Source organism: Neoarius graeffei, chromosome 26 (genome assembly GCF_027579695.1).
Source record: "Neoarius graeffei isolate fNeoGra1 chromosome 26, fNeoGra1.pri, whole genome shotgun sequence".
In the NCBI taxonomy this organism is placed as follows: domain Eukaryota; kingdom Metazoa; phylum Chordata; class Actinopteri; order Siluriformes; family Ariidae; genus Neoarius; species Neoarius graeffei.
The window spans coordinates 37,962,173-37,979,613 of record NC_083594.1 but is presented as its reverse complement, the minus strand read 5'-3'; the positions used below and the strand labels follow the sequence as shown (position 1 = coordinate 37,979,613).

The 17,441-nt window shown below is 45.7% G+C and overlaps 1 protein-coding gene across 2 annotated transcripts in view; it reads right to left on the bottom strand.

Moving 5' to 3' along the window:
* pik3c2b (phosphatidylinositol-4-phosphate 3-kinase, catalytic subunit type 2 beta) overlaps positions 1 to 14,617 on the bottom strand; it is a 143,217-nt gene extending 128,600 nt beyond the window's left edge. For both annotated transcript variants that reach the window (XM_060910318.1, XM_060910319.1), the window contains exon 1: positions 14,315 to 14,617. The gene's annotated coding sequence lies outside the window, so the exon portion shown is untranslated. The remainder of the gene's footprint in view (positions 1 to 14,314) is intronic.
* Positions 14,618 to 17,441: the final 2,824 nt, after the last annotated feature.

Below are 17,441 nucleotides of genomic sequence, written 5' to 3'. Positions count from 1 at the left end.
CAGAAAAGAAGCGAAGGAAAATAGCAAGTGATGCCCAAAGGAGACGGTCGACAGTGAATATCGGCACAGCAATCGACAAGTGGAAATCGCGTTCTATCCGCCATTGCTGATAATCTGTGCCACATCACACGTGACGTGGTACACAAGAAGGGGAACCTGCCGATGACATCACGTTTCACTACCGCGCGGAAATTAAAAGGGTAGGTGACTTTGGTCGCAAAATTAATATACTTGTCGTTGTCAAAAAATTATGTTTGATATATCATTTTGAAGCTAAAAGATTTCTCTGTCTAGTCATGTTGTCATAAAATATATTGTATTTTATGCCAAAGAATACATCCAATGGTGGAATGGCACTTTAAGGTGGCAGTTCTTAGGTTCGGATCCCTTTGTGATCAACAGGAGGTCATGATGATCGATTCTCTTCGTTGGATTGCATAAGATGGAGCAAACCACTGTTCATGCACATTTTTGTTACAACACTACTTGATCATAGATAATTAAGGGATCCCCGTAGATTTTCAATCTATCATAAACCTCAGTAATCTATAACAAAACAGTTTAACTTGCATGTTGAACTTTAAGGTGAAATTTCAAATGTGTTTACATTAATACTATTTTAGGTCAGAAATCATTGAAACACTGGTAAAATCTATCCCATAATCATGTATCTAAAACCTCTCAGAGACCCTGAAAATGCACCTGAGAGCATCTATTTTCAAAAAAAAAATTTCCGGGGGGCATGCCCCCAAACCCCCCTAGTTTCATTTCGCGTCATTGGCGCTCAATTGCCTGTGTATTATCATGCCAGAATTTAGGGCTTTAATTTTTTTTCTGGGGAAAACACTGTAAAAGTGAAACAAGTGGAAAGATGATTGACATGTCTGTAAATGTTGAAATACTGAATGCGTTTAGTGGAGTTGGTTTTCACATTTTTAAAATAAGCAATTCATGTTTCATCGTTTTGGTTCTTTACTCCACTTTTCTCAGTGTTCTATGTACAGCTGATGAGTGGCTGTGTTAGAAAAATATTTGCTGCTTGGCAAGACATAAGAATTATCTACTTTTAGGAGTCGCTTATAATTCTCATTTGTGACTGTTTTGCTGGGTATTATATCCTCAGCCAAGTAAAAGCTCATGGTATCAGTAATTTCTTTCCATTGCTTATTTGTTTTCTCATAAATAGTGTCTTTTTTTAAAGGAATTTTATTATTGTTTGTTCTGGCTGTTTCTGGATGTGGTTATCTGGCTTTCACTATACTTTCTGGGGGCTTTCTTGGCAAAATTAAGAAAAATTTGCAATCGATGTTTCAACTGTGTCCATGGTGTAAAATCCAACAGTTTCATGCAATCCTATTGGTTTGTTCCTGCGTCTGGCATGGAGAAACCAAACAGGACTAGCAAACAGATTAAAGACCACTTCATACAAGAAGACATGGTCACCACTATCCCCCACCATGAGCGTTTTAAGAACTCTTAACACTTAATCTGTCCCTCTGAGTTACATGTCAATCCTGGGATCGAGGTGCTGACCTCTTCTCCTTCTTGGACCTGCCTGATCCATCCTGATGCCCTATGTCTGGTTGGAGTCTCATCACATCGCTCCTGTGAAGGACAGCCCCATATGGACAGTTGAAAGTCACACTTGGAAGACACTCTGGACACTTACAGTAATGCTTTTGTGGCTGACTACAGGTGGCTTGCTAACTTTGGGACTGCGGTTGTCATGAACAGTTTTGCACTCAAGTTTCCATTAATGAAGAGTTATAACATCAATGAAACTGACTTCATGTTAAAACTGTTAATTTTATAGTCATGTTGTCTCTTGTTGTCCAGGTGAGGATGGGTCCCCTTTTGGGTCTGGTTCCTCTCGAGGTTTCTTCCTCGTATCGTCTGGGGGAGTTTTTCCTTGCCACCGTCGCCACGGGCTTGCTCATTGGGGATAGATTAGGGAAAAAACTGGCTCATGTCTTGGGTCATTCAGATTCTGTAAAGCTGCTTTGGGACAATGTCTATTGTTAAAAGCGCTATACAAACAAACTGGACTTGACTTACACCCTTACACTCAAAAAAAACCAAACATTGGATTTACTTAACTGAGTTATGGCAACCGGTCCCAAGAAACTGTGTTAATTTAGATGTATTGAATACAGTTATGTTGAGTTTTTCAACACATAACTGTATTCAATACATCTAAATTAACACAGTTTCATTGGACCGGTTGCCATAACTCGGTTAAGTAAATCCAATGTTTTATTTTTTTGAGTGTACAAGCCCATTGATTTGATATTGACTTATGATGTCATAAGTGCTATGACACCATAAAACGCGACACAGCTTTTTTCAGTAGTATGAGCACGCAAAGTTTCATTGATGTAGCTTATGTAGTTTCTGAGAAAACTTAGTCCACTTGTACAAAATCCAATAATGAAAATCAAGGCCATAACTCTGAAAATAATAAATAATCATAAAAGATTTTCAAACTCAACTTAGATCATGAATCGTAATATGAGCACACAACGTTTCATTGATGTAGCTTATGTAGTTTCTGAGAAAACTTGTCCAGATTGAAACGGACTGACGGACTCCATTCCTATATCCCCGTCTTCTTGCGATACATCCAGCTATGCCACCAGACACGTTCCTCACCTCAACCAATCAGTGAGCAGTCGAAGGCTGGCTGACAGCATCTTATACCCCATTCCTACTCACAGTGAAAACCATCATTGTTCTGTTATTATGCTGTAATGGTGTTGTGTGGGAATAGGAGTGAAATGGCAAAGTTGAAACTTTAATCTACACCCCGTCGACCTTGTAACATTTACGGAAATCTTTTGTCATGGCTCCAGTGAGAATCGGAACTACTGGATTACCGTGTGATCAGTCGTGATGTAAATGATGATGGAGTGATATTGCGACAGCACAGCTCATATTGCCTCAGTGTAAAGCAACCGGTGCTGAACTTGAAACAACCAGCAAAGAAAACATTGGCAGGCATAGTGGGAGCGCTGTATCCGCGGAGGATACATTCCAAGATCTAACGCGGATAGCCAAAACAGTGGACAGTAGCTAACCATATACAGTATAAAGCTTTTTCTTTCCATGTACATACATACCCATGATCAATTTTCATTTATAAAAATTACACACACGATGACAGACAGTAACTAAGAATAAAATAAAGCAGTTATACCAATATACTGTAATAGGTTACATGAAAATGTGCATGCTCTCGCTCTCTAATGAATAGGACTTTGATATTTCCATTTCATATTTTTTTCATGGTTGACACAACAACAGAAGTGAGGAACATGATGAACATCGGCATGGAAAATAAAGACAAACACAAGACAAACTAACAGAAGCCGGAGTTTAAATAAGACGAGTAATAAGCAAAAGTGAAAACAGATGTGCGTGGGCAATGCTAAAAACGTTATAAATTAAATCGCCTTTCTTTGAACAAAACAAATGCTCAGAACCAGTCAGAAAACTCCCTCAACAGAGCCGTGATACAGCTCGACTAGTGCCATGTTACTAACGAGCTAACGTCTCAGCTTGGGCTTTTCACAAAAACAAATTTGTCGCTTTATGAATAACACGTCTCGCATGGTTGGTGTTCTGTGGCATTCTGTTAAATACAGTCAGTTGGGAATACACAATATCTGTAAATTTTCCATTTTGGATGACTGATTGGGAAAGAAAATTCGCTATCGAGTCTAGGGCTGCACGATATCAGAAAAATATGCGATATTCGATAACATGACTGAATATCTCGATATCGATATGTATCACGATAATTAAATATATAATGTTTTTCTTACCTCTACTCGCCGTTCTGCCCTGTATCTAGCATTTTAAAAAAAACACCCAATGCATTGCTTCCATTCCAACATTATTTTTTTATTGGAAAAACATGGCTACACCTGCAATGGTGTCCATCAATCATCTTTAAATCTCTTAATTTTTGTGAGCACAGCAGAAAATGTCTTAAGTTGAAATAAACAAAAAACTGAAAACTACATTACATTAACATAAAGCATTCAAAATGGCAATTTCAGCGGCTCCCGGGAGATGAAAGTGAGCGACACAGATTCACCATAAACTCGAACACAATCTGTTAATAACACATGCAGGTGAGAGAGCGGTAGTGTGTGTGTGAGAGTGAGAGGTAGTGTGTGTGTGTGTGTGAGAGAGAGTGAGAGAGAGTGTGGTTTTATGTTTTTATGCTGCTGTACATCAGTGTTTGTCCCAGTGAGCCACCTCACCACTGTTTTACAGGTACATGTCTTGCAAAGTACCTGAGTTTGCAGTACGTCATCCCTCCTGAATCCAAAGTACTTCCAAATAGCAGACGTGCATTTTTTTTTTTTGGAAACCAGTTCCTCCTCACAAAAGTTTGTCTCACCACACTTGCTACCGCTTCCGCCATCACCACAAGGCTTTTACTTGTTTTGCAATAGGGGGTGGAGTTATCCCGCGGCGCTTGTTGACATTCAAATGTGATTGGACGGCACAGAAAAATGTGCCTTTTATCGAAATTTAAGTAATTTTTGCGGTACGTGTATCGCAAACTATGATATCGCGATATCGATACTTTTTCGATATATTGTGCAGCCCTAATCGAGTCCATGTTGTTTTCACCTCATGTAATAACGGGTTGTGTGTGTGAAAAGGGCTTTAGATCTCCAAAGTGATTTTAGGAAGTTGAAGGACGCCACTTCAGTCACTGGAACTCAGAGTTACTGACAATTTGAAATCCGTGATCTGGAAGAATACCACATATTACAAAGAGTACATGAAGGCTTCTTATTAAGTCTTCTAAACATCACAGACACCTGCTTTAAGAACTCTGAAGCAAAAGAACAAATTTCAATATTCAAATAAAATGACCTACAAGGACTTATATGGGACTGAAGTTTACAAATTGGAATTCACACTGCTTTACTGAAGGAGAACTGAAGGCAAAGTTCTTATTATAAAAATTTTATTTATCTCATTTTATTAAATATAGAAATACATTTTTGATAGCTATTTTGTCGCTGCTATAGTAAGTTATGAGTGTTTGAAATAGGCTATGTAATATATATCAGTCCATATGGTCAAAGCAATGGGCGTAAACGAGATTCGTTGAGACCTGTGCGAGACATCGTAGAATGGAAGTAAAACGTACAGCCGAAATCAAAGTGACCAATGTTCCTTGTGTCCATAATCGCTCACTCATTCACTATTCCCTACTCCCTATATAGGGAATTACTATGTTGAGGACTAGTGCGCTATACAGGGAGTAGGGAGCGATTTCGGACACAGGGAGGGGTTGTCAAAAGACGCGCGTGCCCTCTTTCGAATGCTGATGTAATCAAGCTGGAAGTTGTGTTTGTTTTGATAGCAATCAGGAAAGTTTGAAAAAAGTAGGCAGTAATCGTCATTTAAACTCGTTTTTGTGCAATATTTTGTTTGGAAAACAGTTTTCAAAATGGCGGCACTGACACCTGACTGACACTTCACATTTCAAAGTCTCACACAAGTCTCGTGAAGATCGCGCGAAATCAGCGACGCCTACCGTGGACCAAATGAACTAAATTCAACATGGCTAAAAACAGAATAAGCCGATAAGTATAATATTTATTGCCAATAGGAGTCACAATATAAAGGTTCTCATCTCATTATCTCTAGCCGCTTTATCCTGTTCTACAGGGTCGCAGGCAAGCTGGAGCCTATCCCAGCTGACTAGGGGCGAAATGCGGGGTACACCCTGGACAAGTCGCCAGGTCATCACAGGGCTGACACAGACACAGACAACGATTCACACTCACATTCACACCTACGGTCAATTTAGAGTCACCAGTTAACCTAACCTGCATGTCTTTGGACTGTGGGGGAAACTGGAGCACCCAGAGGAAACCCACGCGGACACGGGGAGAACATGCAAACTCCACACAGAAAGGCCCTCGCCGGCCCCGGGGCTCGAACCCGGACCTTCTTGCTGTGAGGCGACAGCGCTAACCACTACACCACCGTGCTGCCCAATATAAGGTTACTAAAACCGAAAACATAATTGAATAACACATTAATTAAGAAATAAAGCAGGTTTAAAAATGACTTCAGCTCCCCTTTAAAGTGCATATCACGGGTAAATTCAGGAGCAAGATCAATGTAATTTTCCTATTTTATATTAAACTTTGGTCAAATATCTGTCACATTTTGCATTTTGTGCAATTTTTTTACCTTGCGCAATACCAGAAAAATTCAGTTGAAATCAAGCCATTTGAGGCGAACTGGTCCGCCTCTGAAAAAACTTGGCATTTGGATTTCCCGGGAAACGTTGATTTGTGACGTCATCTGCGGGACGCCTCCCTCTGAATCCTACGTCAGCGCTGGTTTGTTTATGAGAAAACGACCTGGTGGTTTTCTGCAAATTTCTTCAACGTTATCACATAATTATTAAAATGGTTAACAGATGTATCGTAGGAGGGTGTAGCAACACCAATCATGATGGGATTAGTACATATCATTTCCCAAAAGACCGGACAATGAGAGAGAAATGGGAGCGCTTGGTCTACACAGGCTGTGCACTGAAACTGTGCAAAGCTCGTGCAGCCTGCTTGCGCTTCCGCAGATAACGTCACGAATCTGGCTCCAGACTCCCTTGGGATTTTTCCAGACGCATTTTGTTATTTTATTTTTTTCTGCTGTAGACAGATGGCCTTGTGCAAAATTACCCTTCTGGATGAGTGTGTAAAGGGACATACTTTCATATACAAAAAAAAGGGAATTGGTCCAGAATATGCTCTTTAAGCATGTCCTTTATAACCTTTATAACAGCCAGCCTGCAGGTTTTCCAGGCTCTTTCGATTCATTTGCATTACTAGTTCCTATTGGTTCTTTGTCCTGAATTCCTCTCTATTTCACTTATACCAATTTACGAAGGGCCTGTTCATTAGCTAATTAGCTAGTGGACCAGATCCAGGGAAATGACCAACTATATTGCACAAGGCAACAATCCTTGTTGGATTCAAATTCAGATAAAGGTAGCAAGTCCTGGATCAGCATGGACTTTTCTGAGGAGCATTCTCCATATCGCTGCCCCTTCTCTAAAGAGTACAAGAGAATTCCTGCACATCCATAAAGTTAAACTTGCTCGAAACGATGATATTTTTACTGGCTGTAACTTGGTAAATTGGATTAGCAAAGTACTTGGAAGATAAAGACATCTAGTGCAGACTTTTGATGGAGTATTTAACCTCTCAACCCCCAGCTTCTCGTACTACATGAATAGAATGAGAGGCAACAATTTAATGCCATATGCACACACACATGGGAATTCCTCCTCACGTTGACCCCGGCTTTGACCTGCACCGACAACAAGACTGGCAGTGGGTTTTTCCCCCTCGGCTCATAACAATGCGCAGGAAATTCTCACACACTTCTACCCAAAGTCCTCCAAACAACAAGGACAGACTGCAGGAGAGAAGTGGAGAAAAAGTAAATGAAACAGACATGGGACACATGTTACTCAAGAGCTCCATACTTTGACCTCTTCTTATGTGCACCTCTAAAATTTATGAGCACATGTGCTTCTGGGGTAAACGCCACGTTAAAGTTAGATGCCCTTTCGATTTCATAAAATCGGTGAAATTTAGTTCCCTCTCAAATTTGGTCATTGCGATACATGTTTATTTCTGTAATATCACACAATGCCAAGCGCGAATGGGGAAAGCCCACCACGTGATGCATGACGTAGTATCTTGAATTGGGTCATGTTGAAGCAGGAAAAAAAAAAATAGCGGTGAATTTAGGGTCACATGGCCTTAAATTCATTAATTGTTTTATTTTAAAAAAACTAATACAATTGGAAGTCTGTGATTCAAATTCAGTAGCTTTCAGTCCACTAAGCAAAAATAATTGGGTGTCAGGGAAAATTCTTCCTATGACCTACACTTGAAAAATCTGAAAGGCAGTCTACCTTTAAGAGAGGTCTGTGTTAAAGAACTGCTAGGAACAGAGGGCTACGCTGACTCCTCGGACATGAGCTCTCTTTTGGCTTTTTGTCAACCACCTGTTTCCCCCCCCCCCCATTTGTGCACAGCTGAACATACGCACACATGCAAGGCCTACGCAGGATATGAAAGTCAGACCCGATTCAACCAGGAACAGGGATAATCTCAGTCACAGGTAGGAAAGTGGACTACCAGAGAGATATAATAGGCGCATCAGATTACGGAGATGATCCGGCTCAAACAACTGAAAGGAGATTCACAACCCAGACATGTTTGTAAACAGACAGCCCAGACATCAACAGATGGATTCACAGTGCTATGTGCACGCGACATCATCTTCCAAACGGCATCTCTGTGGCTGCCCCCCCCCCCAAAAAAAAGTGTGCTTCCCTCATCATCTCCCCATTCTGAGCACCGAGGCCTTTTGGCTGCAGGAGTGAGAGGAGGGGTGGGAACAAAGGCGGAGTCTGCATTGTTCCAGCCCTGGGACCCTGGAATCAATCCCCTGCCGAGATATAATCCCATTCAATTAGGGGCGGTTCCCAGATTGGCCAAACAAAGGACACAGAGAGAGGGACAACACGTGAGCCAGAGCCTGCACAGACACATTCACACGCCTCTGAGAAACGAGAGACAAAGAGGCCGCTGTCATCTCAGGCCATGCACCCCCACACATCAACCCCCTGCCCCCAATAACACCCAATCACCAACAACTCAACCAGCACCCTCTTACACACAGCTTCCATTACAACCCGAGCGGGAAGAGACACCCACTGTTGCAAGCCAATAGGCAAGCGTATAAGTGGTATGTATGCCATCTTGAACTTCCCTTAGCTTGTCAGTAAAAAGAAATTGCAGGAGATGCAAGTGCAAAACAAAATAAATCGCAAAACCCACAGGACCTAAAGTGGTACGTCCATATATTCACCTACAGTAGAGGTACAGTGGATATAAAAAAAAGTGTACACGCCCCGTTAAAATGATAGGTTTTTCTGATGTAAAAAAAAAAAAAAAAGGAGACCATGATAAATAATTTCAAAATTTTCCCCACCTTTAGGGGGAAAATCATAAAATATAAAAAACGTACAATAAGCTGGTTGCATAAGCGTGCACACCCTTAAACTAATACTTTGCTGAAGCACCTTTTGATTTAATTACAGCATTCAGTCTTTTTGGGTTCACACCCACCATCAATTAAAATGACTCTGATTAACTCCAAATAAAGTCCGCATCTTTACTCAGTTGCATTCTCAGCTGAAGTAAGAGTATGATACTAAAAGTGAATGCTGAGTTTGACACCAAATCAACTGTAATTGTGATAATCGATTATATAAAGCTCAATGCGCCGTGCATGGCGAACTGGGTAGCGTTTTGTGTCGTGTGTGGCAAGCTGGGCAGTGTCGCATGTAGGGCAGTGTTTTGCGTTGCGTGTGGTGAGCTGGAGAGCGTTTTGTGTGGCAAGCCGGAGAACGTTTCATGTGGCAAGCTGGGCCGTGTTGCCTGTGGCGAGCTAGTGTGTATTTCGTGTCGTGTGTGGCGAGCTAGAGAGTGTTTCGTGTCGCGAGTCAGAGAGCATTTCATGTGGCGAGCCGGAGAGCGTCTCGTGTCGTGTGGGGCGAGTTGGGCAGTGTCTCGTGTGGCGAGCTGGAGAGTGTTTCGTGTCACGCGTGGCGAGCTGGGCAGTGTCTCATGTCACACGTGGCGAGCTGGGCAGTGTCTCGTGTCACACGTGGTGAGCTGGGCAGTGTTTCACATGGCGTGTGGGGAGCTGGGCAGTGTCATGTGTGGCGAGCTGGGCAGTGTTTCACATGGCGTGTGGCGAGCTGGGCAGTGTCACGCGTGGCGAGCCGGGCAGTGTCACGCGTGGCGAGCCGGGCAGTGTCACGTGTCATGCGTGGCGAGCTGGGCAGTGTTTCACATGGCGTGTGGGGAGCTGGGCAGTGTCATGTGTGGCGAGCTGGGCAGTGTTTCACATGGCGTGTGGCGAGCCGGGCAGTGTCACGCGTGGCAAGCCGGGCAGTGTCACGCGTGGCGAGCCGGGCAGTGTCACGTGTCATGCGTGGCAAGCTGGGCAGTGTTTCGCATGGCATGTGGAGAGCTGGGCAGTGTCTCGTGTCATGCGTGGTGAACTGGGCAGTGTCTCATGTCATGCGTGGCGAGCTGGGCAGTGTTTCGCATGGCGTGAGGTAGGGCTGTGCGATATATCGAATATACTCGATATATCGCCGAAAATTCTGTGTGCGATACATAAAATTATATCGTAACTATCGAGTATTTTATGGTCATCTTCCGACTTGTGTTTGTTTCGTGTTTGTTGTGTTCGTTTAAAACCTTTTCCGGTGGTTTTCTCCCTGTCCCTCAGGCAGTAACGTGAGAGGCTGCCTAAGGGTAAAGAAAACAATAACGTCACGCACTCGCCAACCAATCCCGGGCGACATCTCGGTGCTGAAAGGAACTTCCGGGAAGATTTTCTAGTTTCGGTTGTGTTGCCAGATTGGGTTGTTTTAAGTGCGTTTTGGCGGGTTTTGAACATATTTTGGGCTGGAAAACGTTAGCAGTATCTGGCAACACTGCCGGCAGGAAGATTTCCTAGTTCCGGTTTACAGCGCTGACTCAGTTTGTGCAATCGGTGATTTTGCATAGGCTACCGTGTAAGCTCTGTCAATTTAAGCGACAAATTAAAAATGGAAGCGGACGAATTGGTTCCTAAAAGAACTAGTAAGGGGTCAGTCATCCGGCAGTTTCTTGGATATCGCGAGGAGGACGTGGAACAGCAAATGCCAGTTTGTAAAGTGTTCAAAAAAACCTGTCATCATGAAAGGCAGCAGCTGGAATTATACACATCTGAGAGGCAGAGCCAGAAAACATTCAGTTCAAAAGTGTGCAAAGAGAAAAATTATGTTTTGCAGATCTCTCTCTCTCTCTCTCTCTCTCTCAATCTCTCTCTCTATATTGTGAATGTTCCAGTGGTTCTCAGTAGTCAGGTTAATAGCTTGGAGATCTACTTTTTTAAATAATTTAATGAATGAGCACTTTTCTTATTTAGGCTAAATGTCTCTCTCAGTGTTGAGCTTGCACTTTATTGGTTTGAGCTCTGAGCAGCTCTGTACTGTTTTGCCCCTTTGTTGCAATTTTCAAGATTGTTTTTGCAGTTTGTGCCACATCTTTGTTGAATAAAAAGTCTTATTTCAATTCAATTGTGATTAATCACTAACATGAACAATTAAAATGTGTTGTTGAAAACCACCTGTAAAGTTAACCAAGAATGTTATTTAATCTGCAGGGATTGTAGTGAAAACAGTAAAGAGTAAAAGTTAGATTTCATTGGGTCCTTTAGAGGAGATATAAATATATCGAGATATATATCGTATATCGCGAAATGGAGAAAATGTATCGGGATATTCATTTTTTCCCATATCGCACAGCCCTAGCGTGAGGGGAGCTGGGCAGTGTGTTTCGTGTCGTGCGTGGCGAGCTGGGCAGTGTGTTTCGTGTCGTGCGTGGCGAGCTGGGCAGTGTGTTTCGTCTCATGCGTGGCGAGCTGGGCAGTGTGTTTCGTCTCATGCGTGGCGAGCTGGGCAGTGTGTTTCGTGTCATGCTTGGCGAGCTGGGCAGTGTGTTTCGTGTCATGCTTGGCGAGCTGGGCAGTGTGTTTCGTGTCATGCGTGGCGAGCTGGGCAGTGTGTTTCGTGTCATGCGTGGCGAGCTGGGCAGTGTGTTTCGTGTCATGCGTGGCGAGCTGGGCAGTGTGTTTCGTGTCATGCGTGGCGAGCTGGGCAGTGTGTTTCGTGTCATGCGTGGCGAGCTGGGCAGTGTCTCGGGTCATGCGTGGTGAGCTGGGCAGTGTCTCGGGTCATGCGTGGTGAGCTGGGCAGTGTGTTTCGTGTCATGTGTGGCGAGCTGGGCAGTGTCTTGGGTCATGTGTGGCGAGCTGGGCAGTGTGTTTCGTGTCGTGTGTGGTGAGCTGGGCAGTGTGTTTCGTGTCGTGCATGGCAAGCTGGGCAGTGTGTTTCGTGTCATGCGTGGCGAGCTGGGCAGTGTGTTTCGTGTCATGCGTGGCGAGCTGGGCAGTGTCTCGGGTCATGCGTGGCTAGCTGGGCAGTGTGTTTCGTGTCATGTGTGGCGAGCTGGGCAGTGTCTTGGGTCATGTGTGGCGAGCTGGGCAGTGTCTTGGGTCATGTGTGGCGAGCTGGGCAGTGTGTTTCGTGTCGTGTGTGGTGAGCTGGGCAGTGTGTTTCGTGTCGTGCGTGGTGAGCTGGACAGTGTGTTTCGTGTCATGCGTGGCGAGCTGGGCAGTGTCTCGGGTCATGCGTGGCTAGCTGGGCAGTGTGTTTCGTGTCGTGCGTGGTGAGCTGGGCAGTGTGTTTCGTGTCATGCGTGGCGAGCTGGGCAGTGTCTCGGGTCATGCGTGGCTAGCTGGGCAGTGTGTTTCGTGTCATGTGTGGCGAGCTGGGCAGTGTCTTGGGTCATGTGTGGCGAGCTGGGCAGTGTGTTTCGTGTCGTGTGTGGTGAGCTGGGCAGTGTGTTTCGTGTCGCGCGTGGTGAGCTGGACAGTGTGTTTCGTGTCATGCGTGGTGAGCTGGACAGTGTGTTTCGTGTCATGCGTGGCGAGCTGGGCACTGTGTTTCGTCTCATGCGTGGCGAGCTGGGCAGTGTCTCGTGTCATGCGTGGCGAGCTGGCCAGTGTGTTTCGTGTCATGCGTGGCAAGCTGGGCAGTGTCTCGTGTCATGCGTGGCGAGCTGGCCAGTGTGTTTCGTCTCATGCGTGGCAAGCTGGGCAGTGTCTCGTGTCATGCGTGGCGAGCTGGGCAGTGCGTTTCGTGTCATGCGTGGCGAGCTGGGCAGTGTGTTTCGTGTCATGCGTGGCGAGCTGGGCAGTGCGTTTCGTGTCATGCGTGGCAAGCTGGGCAGTGCGTTTCGTGTCATGCGTGGCGAGCTGGGCAGTGCGTTTCGTGTCATGTGTGGCAAGCTGGGCAGTGCGTTTCGTGTCATGTGTGGCAAGCTGGGCAGTGTCTCGGGTCATGCGTGGCAAGCTGGGCAGTGTCTTGGGTCATGTGTGGCGAGCTGGGCAGTGTGTTTCGTGTCGTGTGTGGCGAGCTGGGCAGTGTGTTTCGTGTCGTGTGTGGCGAGCTGGGCAGTGTGTTTCGTGTCGTGTGTGGCGAGCTGGGCAGTGTGTTTCGGGTCATGCATGGTGAGCTGGGCAGTGTCTCGGGTCATGCGTGGCGAGCTGGGCAGTGTCTCGGGTCATGCGTGGCGAGCTGGGCAGTGTCTCGGGTCATGCGTGGCGAGCTGGGCAGTGTCTCGGGTCATGCGTGGCGAGCTGGGCAGTGTCTCGGGTCATGCGTGGCGAGCTGGGCAGTGTCTCGGGTCATGCGTGGCGAGCTGGGCAGTGTCTCGGGTCATGTGTGGCGAGCTGGGCAGTGTGTTTCGTGTCGTGTGTGGCGAGCTGTAGAGTGTTTTATGTCGCGTGTGGTGAGTGGGAGTGTGTTTCGTGTGGTGTGTGGCGAGCTGGAGAGTGTTTTGTGTTGCGTGTCACCGTTTTTGTAACCTGTTCAGCAAGTTTTGGTTCAGCAGATAAGACGGTACATGTTGCATGTCCTAAAAACACAGACAAAGCGGAGACAGACTGAACCTGTGTGAATGTTATGGACACTAGACTGATGCCCTCTGATTGGCTTTCCCTTCCCCCTCACTCACTTTCCACACAGAACAGATTAAAGGGCAAGAACGTGAACAGGTTACTGTTGCAGTGATGGAGCCTGTAATCCTGCATTCAGGAAACAATCTAAATCAAATCAATCAATCAGTCAGTCAGTCACATAACCTGCTATTCCAGCTGCTTCCCGTTTCAAACTTTGTTTACATTACTGATGGACTTAGAAACCATTCAATGCCACCCAAACCGGATTCTGAAAGATCAAGAATTCTCGATCTTTACTCGAAATGGGTTTTATACTGAACTAAACGCAAACTGACTTGCGCCGCATTTCCAGTTTCGCCTGACTGTGAAATTACTGAAAGGAGCACCGACACCAGCGGAAACGGCGTTTAATTCTCCTCCAATCAACATCTTGGATTTACACCAAAACTGTTTGTTGCTTATTTTTATTAAACAAAATCACAGCCAGCCGGGGTGGTGTGTGGATCTGGAGAGGTTCGATGCCCCGACACGAGCTGGAGGTGAAGCGCCGTGTTTAGCGCGAGACTGTAAACAGCGTCGTCACTGCGCACCATCGCGCTCAACTCTGCGACTCTCAGCCAGCGAGTCAAACCCGTCTGATCTGTAGCATTTATGTAATGACAGCCAACACACGTACCTTCTCTACGGCCTTTCTGGAGCCTGGGTCATGTTCTTCAAGCCCCGTTTTCAAATGAATTGATCTCCTATCCTTAGGATGATCAGCTCCGGTGCAGGCACCAGTTTCCGGTCAGTAATGGCTCTAATACATAGCGTTCTGCACACTTATAGCTTTCATATTATGTGAGCGACGACGCCAAATTCCGCATTGTATGCCGAGAGGAGGTTATTCTGTAGCTGACTCGCTGGGGATTTTCAGTTTGGGGTTTTCAGCGTCGAGATTCTCATTTCAGCGCGCTTTGAATGGAGCTGCAGAGGAAAGGTGAAATAGCAACGAGGCCCCCTAGTGGACATGTAGGTGATAACAGGTAGAGTCTCATCTCATTATCTCTAGCCGCTTTATCCTGTCCTACAGGGTCGCAGGCAAGCTGCAGCCTATCCCAGCTGACTACGGGCGAAAGGCGGGGTACACCCTGGACAAGTCACCAGGTCATCACAGGGCTGACACATAGACACAGACTACCATTCACACTCACATTCACATTCACAACTACGGTCAATTTAGAGTCACCAGTTAACCTAACCTGCATGTCTTTGGACTGTGGGGGAAACCGGAGCACCCGGAGGATACCCATACGGACACGGGGAGAACATGCAAACTCCGCACAGAAAGGCCCTCGTCGGCCACGGGGCTCAAACCCGGACCTTCTTGCTGTGAGGCGACAGCGCTAACCACTACACCACCGTGCCGCCCTGTTTTGTCGTATTATAAGTGTTAATTATTATGCTTTAATATTACAACACACATTTGAGAAGCACAACTATCCATCCATTATCTGTAGCCGCTTATCCTGTTCTACAAGGTCGCAGGCAAGCTGGAACCCATTCCAGTTGACTATGGGCGAGACAAGTCGCCGGGTAATCACAGGGCTGACACAAATAACCATTCACACTCACATTCATACCTACGGTCAATTTTGAGCCTAAACCTGCATGTCTTTGGACTGTGGGGGAAACCGGAGCACACCCACACAGACACGGGGAGAACATGCAAACTCCACACAGAAAGGCCCTCGCCGGCCGCTGGGCTCGAACCCAGGACCTTCTTGCTGTGAGGCAACAGTGCTAACCACTACACCACTATCCATCCGTTATCTGTAGCCACTTATCCTGTCCTACAGGGTCGCAGGCAAGCCGGAGCCTATCCCAGCTGACTATGGGCGAGAGGCAGGGTACACCCTGAACAAGTCACCAGGTCATCACAGGGCTGACAGAGCACAACTATCCATCCATCCATCCATCCATTATCTGTAGCCACTTATCTTGTCCTGCAGGGTCACAGTCAAGCTGGAGCCTATCCCAGCTAACTATGAGTGAGAGGCGGGGTACACCCTGGACAAGTCGCCAGGTCATCGCAGGGCTGACAGAGCACAACTATTATAGATATTTTTTCTGTCTATAGCCATGTGCACAGTGGCAGAGCTGTTTGTGAGCGACTAAATAATTTTTTTTGTAATCCTTGAACATCTTAAATACTTTTTAGTACATGTCCTTATTTATTAATTAATTATTTTTTCTTTTAGCAGGGTGATTGGGAAAATCTCGTTAATATTCATGAGGAAAATGCTACTTGATTATGGTTTGGGTTAGTGCTAGGGAATGAAGTCATTCACTGGCCAATCAGGCAGCACTTTCCTCATGAATATTAATGAGACTGATTGTCATTCAGGGTGGCACGGTGGTGTAGTGGTTAGCGCTGTCGCCTCACAGCAAGAAGGTCCGGGTTCGAGCCCCGTGGCCGGCGAGGGCTTTTCTGTGTGGAGTTTGCATGTTCTCCCCGTGTCCGCGTGGGTTTCCTCCGGGTGCTCTGGTTTCCCCCACAGTCCAAAGACATGCAGAGATAATGAGATGAGATTGTCATTCATGGCATAGGCACCTACATGTACGGTATATATGTGTGTGTGTGTGTGTCCGTCTGTATCTGGAAGTCCCACAAGATCTTAGCTTGGTCATTCTCAACCATCTTTGGAGGTGTGTCCCACTTTGATCGTGGGATTCCCAGTCCATACTCGGCACAGATGTTTTTGTACACTATGCCAGCCACTTGGTTAGGGTGTTCCATGTACACTCTTCCTGCTAGCATCTTACACCCTGTTGTTATGTGCTGGATGGTCTCTGAGGTGTCTTTGCACAGTCTGCACCTGGGGTCCTGCCTCCTGTGGTAGACCCCGGCCTCTATCGATCTTGTGCTTAGGGCCTGTTCCTGTGCAGCTATGATTAATGCCTCTGTGCTGTCTTTCAGTCCAGCTTCATCCAGCCACTGGTAGGATTTTTCAGTATCAACCACTTCTTCTATCTGCTGGTGGTACATCCCATGCAGTGGTTTGTCTTTCCATGATGGTTCCTCTTGCACTTCCTTCTTGGGTTTCTGCTGCCTGAGGTATTCATGAAGCATCTGTGGTTGGTAGAAGAAAGCAACTGGACTTGCTTGAAAAGTCTTGAAGACATTTTGCCTCTCGTCCGAAAGGCATCCTCAGTTCTGTCTGTCTAATAGGGAGTATCAAGTATTTATCCTCTCATGGATCATCATAGAATCTGAATCAGAATGCTGATGGCATTGTAGGTGGCTGATAGATGTTATAGACACCCACCTCTGTTCAGTGATGGTCGTTCCAAGTTGACAAAAATGAACGATCCTCTCTGACTAAGATGTCTGCCAGTTTTCTGGAAGTCCTCTCATACTCCCGCACCAGTCAAAGGGAACTCATCCCAAAGTGTGTACGGTAGGCTGCTCTGATTCCGCACTTTGAGATGAGTTCCCTTCGACTGGTGCGGGAGTATGAGAGGACTTCCAGAAAACTGGCAGACATCTTAGCCAGAGAGGATCGTTCATTTTTGTCAACTTGGAACGACCATCACTGAACAGAAGTGGGTGTCTATAACATCTATCAGCCACCTACAATGCCATCAGCATTCTGATTCGGATTCTATGATGATCCATGAGAGGATAAATACTTGATACTCCCTATTACAGACAGAACTGAGGATGCCTTTCGGATGAGAGGCGAAATGTCTTCAAGACTTTTCAAGCAAGTCCAGTTGCTTTCTTCTACCAACCACAGATTACTATGTACCTGGATGACTGA